General features: G+C 42.5%; 1 protein-coding gene across 1 annotated transcript in view; it reads left to right on the top strand.

The window, feature by feature from the left end:
* The first annotated feature begins 6,777 nt into the window (after window positions 1–6,777).
* The window catches only part of LOC309667153 (uncharacterized protein), a 727,466-nt gene continuing 727,173 nt past the window's right edge, over window positions 6,778–7,070 (top strand). The window contains exon 1 of the transcript XR_014267557.1: window positions 6,778–6,829. The gene's annotated coding sequence lies outside the window, so the exon portion shown is untranslated. The remainder of the gene's footprint in view (window positions 6,830–7,070) is intronic.

Here is a 7,070-nt window from a genome sequence, read left to right as displayed (position 1 = left end):
TGACCTATGGTTTTCTCAGGGTATATGCCCAGTAGTGGGATTGCTGGGTCGTATGGTAGTTCTATTTGTAGTTTTTTAAGGAACCTCCATACTGTTCTCCATAGTGGCTGTATCAATTTACATTCCCACCAACAGTGCAAGAGTGTTCCCTTTCCTCCACACCCTCTCCAGCATTTATTGTTTCTAGATTTTTTGATGATGGCCATTCTGACCGGTGTGAGATGATATCTCATTGTAGTTTTGATTTGCATTTCTCTAATGATTAATGATGTTGAGCATTCTTTCATGTGTCTGTAGGCCATCTGTATATCTTCTTTGGAGAAATGTCTATTTAAGTCTTCTGCCCATTTTTGGATTGGGTTGTTCGTTTTTTGTTACTGAGCTGCATGAGCTGCTTATAAATCTTGGAGATTAATCCTTTGTCAGTTGCTTCATTTGCAAATATTTTCTCCCATTCTGGTGGTTGTCTTTTGGTCTTGTTTATGGTTTCCTTTGCTGTGCAAAAGCTTTTAAGTTTCATTAGGTCCCATTTGTTTATTTGTGTTCTTATTTCCATTTCTCTGGGAGCTGGGTCAAAAAGAATCTTGCTGTGATGTATGTCATAGAGTGTTCTGCCTATGTTTTCCTCTAAGAGTTTGATAGTGTCTGATTTTACACTTAGGTCTTTAATCCATTTTGAGTATATTTTTGTGCATGGTGTCAGGGAGTGTTCTAATTTCATACTTTTACATGTACCTGTCCAATTTTCCCAGCACCACTTATTGAAGAGGCTGTCTTTTCTCCACTGTATATGCTTGCCTCCTTTATCAAAGATAAGGTGACCATATGTGTGTGGGTTTATCTCTGGGCTTTCTATCCTGTTCCATTGATCTATATTTCTCTTTTTGTGCCAGTACCAAACTGTCTTGATTACTGAAGCTTTGTAATATAGTCTGAAGTCAGGGAGCCTGATTCCCCCAGCTCCATTTTTTGTTCTCAAGATCGCTTTGGCTATTCGGGGTCTTTTGTGTTTCCATACAAATTGTGAAATTTTTTGTTCTAGTTCTGTGAAAAATGCCAGTGGTAGTTTGATAGGGATTGCATTGAATCTGTAGATTGCTTTGGATAGTAGAGTCATTTTCACAATGTTGATTCTTCCAGTCCAGGAACATGGTATATCTCTCCATCTATTTGTATCATCTTTAATTTCTTTCATCAGTGTCTTATAATTTTCTGCATACAGGTCTTTTGTCTCCTTAGGTAGGTTTATTCCTAGATATTTTATCCTTTTTGTTGCAATGGTAAATAGGAGTGTTTTCTTAATTTCACTTTCAGATTTTTCGTCATTAGTGTATAGAAATGCAAGAGATTTCTGTGCATTAATTTTGTATCCTGCTACTTTACCAAATTCATTGATTAGCTCTCGGAGTTTTCTGGTAGCATCTCTAGGATTCTCTATGTATAGTATCATGTCATCTGCAAATAGTGACAGCTTTACTTCTTCTTTTCCGATTTGGATTCCTTTTATTTCTTTGTCTTCTCTGATTGCTGTGGCTAGCACTTCCAAAACTATGTTGAATAATAGTGGTGAGAGTGGGCAACCTTGTCTTGTTCCTGATCTTAGTGGAAATGGTTTCAGTTTTTCACCATTGAGGACAATGTTGGCTCTGGGTTTGTCATATATGGCCTTTATTATGTTGAGGAAAGTTCCCTCTATGCCTACTTTCTGCAGGGCTTTTATCATAAATGGGTGTTGAATTTTGTCGAAAGCTTTCTCTGCATCTATTGAGATGATCATATGGTTTTTCTCCTTCAACTTGTTAATATGGTGTATCACATTGATTGATTTGCGTATATTGAAGAATCCTTGCATTCCTGGGATAAACCCCACTTGATCATGGTGTATGATCCTTTTAATGTGCTGTTGGATTCTGTTTGCTAGTATTTTGTTGAGGATTTTTGCATCTATGTTCATCAGTGATATTGGCCTGTAGTTTTCTTTCTTTGTGACATCTTTGTCTGGTTTTGGTATCAGGGTGATGGTGGCCTCGTAGAATGAGTTGGGGACTGTTCCTCCCTCTGCAATATTTTGGAAGAGTTTGAGAAGGATAGGTGTTAGCTCTTCTCTAAATGTTTGATAGAATTCACCTGTGAAGCCATCTGGTCCTGGGCTTTTGTTTGTTGGAAGGTTTTTAATCACAGTTTCAATTTCAGTGCTTGTGATTGGTCTGTTCATATTTTCTATTTCTTCCTGGTTCAGTCTCAGCAGTTTGTGCATTTCTAAGAATCTGTCCATTTCTTCCAGGTTGTCCATTTTATTGGCATAGAGTTGCTTGTAGTAATCTCTCATGATCGTTTGTATTTCTGCAGTGTCAGTGGTTACTTCTCCTTTTTCATTTTTAATTCTATTGATTTGAGTCTTCTCCCTTTTTCTCTTGATGAGTATGGCTAGTGGTTTATCAATTTTGTTTATCTTCTCAAAGAACCAGCTTTTAGTTTCATTGATTTTTGCTATTGTTTCCTTCATTTCTTTTTCATTTATTTCTGACCTGATCTTTATAATTTCTTTCCTTCTGCTAGCTTTGGGGTTTTTTTGTTCTTCTTTCTCTAACTGCTTTAGGTGCAAGGTTAGGTTGTTTATTCGAGATGTTTCCTGTTTCTTGAGGTAGGCTTGTATTGCTATAAACTTCCCTCTTAGCACTGCTTTTGCTGCGTCCCATAGGTTTTGGGTCGTCGTATCTCCATTGTCATTTGTTTCTAGGTATTTTTTGATTTCCCCTTTGATTTCTTCAGTGATCACTTCGTTATTAAGTAGTGTATTGTGTAGCCTCCATGTGTTTGTATTTTTTACAGATCTTTTCCTGTAATTGATATCTAGTCTCATAGCGTTGTGGTCGGAAAAGATACTTGATACGATTTCAATTTTCTTAAATTTACCAAGGCTTGATTTGTGACCCAAGATATGATCTATCCTGGAGAATGTTCCATGAGCACTTGAGAAAAATGTGTATTCTGTTGTTTTTGGGTGGAATGTCATACAAATATCAATTAAGTCCATCTTGTTTAATGTATCATTTAAAGCTTGTGTTTCCTTATTTATTTTCATTTTGGATGATCTGTCCATTGGTGAAAGTGGGGTGTTAAAGTCCCCTACTATGATTGTGTTGCTGTCGATTTCCCCTTTTATGGCTGTTAGTATTTGCCTTATGTATTGAGGTGCTCCTATGTTGGGTGCATAAATATTTACAATTGTTATACCTTCCTCTTGGATCGATCCCTTGATCATTATATAGTGTCCTTCTTTGTCTCTTGTAATAGTCTTTATTTTAAAGTCTATTTTGTCTGATATGAGAATTGCTACTCCAGCTTTCTTTTGATTTCCATTTGCATGGAATATCTTTTTCCATCCCCTCACTTTCAGTCTGTATGTGTCTCTAGGTCTGAAGTGGGTCTCTTGTAGACAGCATATATATGGGTCTTGTTTTTGTATCCATTCAGCCAGCCTGTGTCTTTTGGTGGGAGCATTTAATCCATTTACATTCAAGGTAATTATCGATATGTATGTTCCTATTCCCATTTTCTTAAATGTTTTGGGTTTGTTATTGTAGGTGTTTTCCTTCTCTTGTGTTTCTTGCCTAGAGAAGTTCCTTTAGCATTTGTTGTAAAGCTGGTTTGGTGGTGCTGAACTCTCTCAGCTTTTGCTTGTCTGTAAAGGTTTTAATTTCTCCATCACATCTGAATGAGATCCTTGCTGGGTAGAGTAATCTTGGTTGTAGGTTTTTCTCCTTCATCACTTTAAGTATATCCTGCCACTCCCTTCTGGCTTGCAGAGTTTCTGCTGAAAGATCAGATGTTAACCTTATGGGGATTCCCTTGTGTGTTATTTGTTTTTTTTTCCCTTGCTGCCTTTAATATGTTTTCCTTATATTTAATTTTTGACATTTTGATTAATATGTGTCTTGGCGTGTTTCTCCTTGGGTTTATCCTGTATGGGACTCTCTGTGCTTCCAGGACTTGATTAACTATTTCCTTTCCCATATTAGGGAAGTTTTCAACTATAATCTCTTCAAATATTTTCTCAGTCCCTTTCTTTTTCTCTTCTTCTTCTGGGACCCCTATAATTCGAATCTTGGTGCGTTTAATGTTGTCCCAGAGGTCTCTGAGACTGTCCTCAGTTCTTTTCATTCTTTTTTCTTTATCCTGCTCTGTAGTAGTTATTTCCACCATTTTATCTTCCAGGTCACTTATCCTTTCTTCTGCCTCAGTTATTCTGCTATTGATCCCATCTAGAGTATTTTTAATTTCATTTATTGTGTTTTTCATCATTGCTTGGTTCCTCTTTAGTTCTTCTACGTCCTTGTTAAATGTTTCTTGCATTTTGTCTATTCTATTTCCAAGATTTTGGATCATCCTTACTATCATTATTCTGAATTCTTTTTCAGGTAGACTACCTATTTCCTCTTCATTTGTTAAGTCTAGTGTGTTTTGACCCTGCTCCTTCATCTGCTGTGTGTTTTTCTGTCGTCTCATTTTGCTTATCTTACTGTGTTTGGGGTCTCCTTTTCACAGGTTGCAGGTTTGTAGTTCCCGTTGTTTTTGGTATCTGTCCCCAGTGGCTAAGGTTGGTTCAGTGGGCTGTGTAGGCTTCCTGGTTGAGGGAACTAGTGCCTGAGCTCTGGTGGATGAGGCTGGATCTTGTGTTTCTGGTGGGCACGTCCACGTCTGGTGGTGTATTTTGGGGTGTCTGTGGCCTTATTATGATTTTAGGCAGCCTCTCTGGTAATGGATGGGGCTGTGTTCCTGTCTTGCTAGTTGTTTGGCATAGGGTGTTCAGCACTGTAGCTTGCTGGTCATTGAGTGATGCTGGGTCTTGATGTTGAGATGGAGATCTCTGAGAGATTTTTGCCGTTTGGTATTACGTGTAGCTGGGAGGTCTCTTGTGGACCAGTGTCCTGAAGTTGGCTCTCCCACCTCAGAGGTACGGCCCTGATGCCTGGCTGAAGCACCAAGAGCCTTTCGTCCACACGGCTCAGAGTAAAAGGGAGAAAAAAATAGAAAGAAAGAAAGAAAGAAAGAGGCTATAATATAGTGAAGTAAAATAAAGCTATTATAAAGCAAAGCTATACAGACAAAAATCTCACCCAGAAGCATATACATATACACTCACAAAAAAAAAGGAAAAGGGGAAGAATTAATATATCCTGCTCCCAAAGTCCACCTCCTGAATTTGGGATGATTCGTTGTCTATTCAGGTATTCAACAGATGCAGGCACATCAAGTTGTTTGTGGAGTTTTAATCCGCTGCTTCTGAGGCTGCTGGGAGAGATTTCCCCTCCTCGTCTCTGTTCGCACAGCTCCTGGGGATCAGCTTTGGATTTGGACCCGCCTCTGCGTGTAGGTCGCCTGAGGGCGTCTGTTCCCCGCCCAGACAGGACGGGGTTAAAGGAGCAGCTGCTTCGGGGGCTCTGGCTCACCCAGGCCGCGGGGAGGACGCGGTACGGAGGAGGCGGGGCAAGCCTGCAGCGTCAGAGGCCGGCGTGACGTTGCACCAGCCTGAGGTGCGCAGTGCGTTCTCCCGGGGAAGTTGTCCCCGGATCACGGGACCCTGGCAGTGGCGGGCTGCACAGGCTCCCGGGAGGGGCAGTGTGGAGAGTGACCTGTGCTCGCACACAGGCTTCTTGGTGGCGGCAGCAGCAGCCTTAGCGTCCCATGCCCGTCTCTGGGGTCCGCGCTGATCGCCACGGCTTGCGCCTGTCTGTGGGGCTCCTTTAAGAGGCGGTCTTAATCCCCTCTCCTCGCGCACCAGGAAACAAAGAGGCAAGAAAAAGTCTCTTGCCTCTTCGGCAGCTGCAGACTTTTTCCCGGTCTCCCTCCCAGCCAGCTGTGGTGCGCTAACCCCTTCAGGCTGTGTTCATGCCGCCAACCCCAGTCCTCTCCCTGCTATCTGACCGCAGCCCGAGCCTCAGCTCCCAGCCCCGCCCGCCCCGGCGGGTGAGCAGACAAGCCTCTCGGCTGGTGAGTGCTGCTCGGCGCCGAGCCTCTGTGCAGGAGTCTCTCCGTTTTTCCCTCTGCGCCCCTGTTGCTGTGGGATCCGCGCTGTTAGCCGCGGCTCGCGCCAGTCTCTGAAGTTCGTTTAGGCGGCGCTCTGAATTCCCTCTCCTCGCGCACCAGGAAACAGGGAAGAAAAAGTCTCTTGCCTCTTCGGCAGCTGCAGACTTTTTCCCGGACTCCCTCCCGGCTAGCTGTGGTGCATTAACCCCTTAAGGCTGTGTTCATGCCGCCAACCCCAGTCCTCTCCCTGCGATCCGACCAAAGCCCGAGCCTCAGCTCCCAGCCCCGCCTGCCCAGGCGGCTGAGCAGACAAGCCTCTCAGGCTGGTGAGTGCTGGTCAGCGCCGAGCCTCCGTGCGGGAATCTCTCTGCTTTGCTCTCCACACACCTGTTGCTGCGCTCTCCTCCGTGGCTCCGAAGCTTCCCCCCTCTGCCACCCGCAGTCTCTGCCCGCGAAGGGGCTTCCTAGTGCGTGGAAATCTTTCCTCCTTCACAGCTCCCTCCCACTGGTGCAGGGCCCGTCCCTATTCTTTTGTCTCTGTTATTTCTTTTTTCTTTTGGCCTACCCAAGTACGGGGGGAGTTTTTTGCCTTTTGGGAGGTCTGACGTTTTCTGCCAGCGTTCAGTGGGTGTTCTGTAGGAGCAGTTCCACGTGTAGATGTATTTCTACTGTATCTGTGGGAAGGAAGGTGATCTCCGCATCTTACTCTTCCGCCATCTTCTCTCCTCTCAGAGCAGAAATTTTTAATGTTAATTAAGTCCAGCTCGTCAATTCTTCCATGGATCATGACTTTGGTGTTGTAAGTAAAAAGTCATTACCATACCTAAGGTCATCTAGATTTTCTTTTGTGCTGTTTTCTAGGAGTTTTATAGTTTTGCAGTTTACACTTAGGTCCATGATACATTTTGAGTTAATTTTTTTTTTACTCTTTTTAAAAAAAAAATTTTTAAATTTTTTTATTTTTTAACATATTTATTAGAGTATAATTGCTTTACAATGGTGTGTCTGTTTCTGCTCTATAACAAAGTGAATCAGTTTTA

The sequence above is a fragment of the Balaenoptera physalus genome (assembly GCF_965194825.1).
Source record: "Balaenoptera physalus genome assembly, chromosome: 9".
Classification (NCBI taxonomy): Eukaryota; Metazoa; Chordata; class Mammalia; order Artiodactyla; family Balaenopteridae; genus Balaenoptera; species Balaenoptera physalus.
This window is presented reverse-complemented; position numbering and strand designations above follow the sequence as displayed.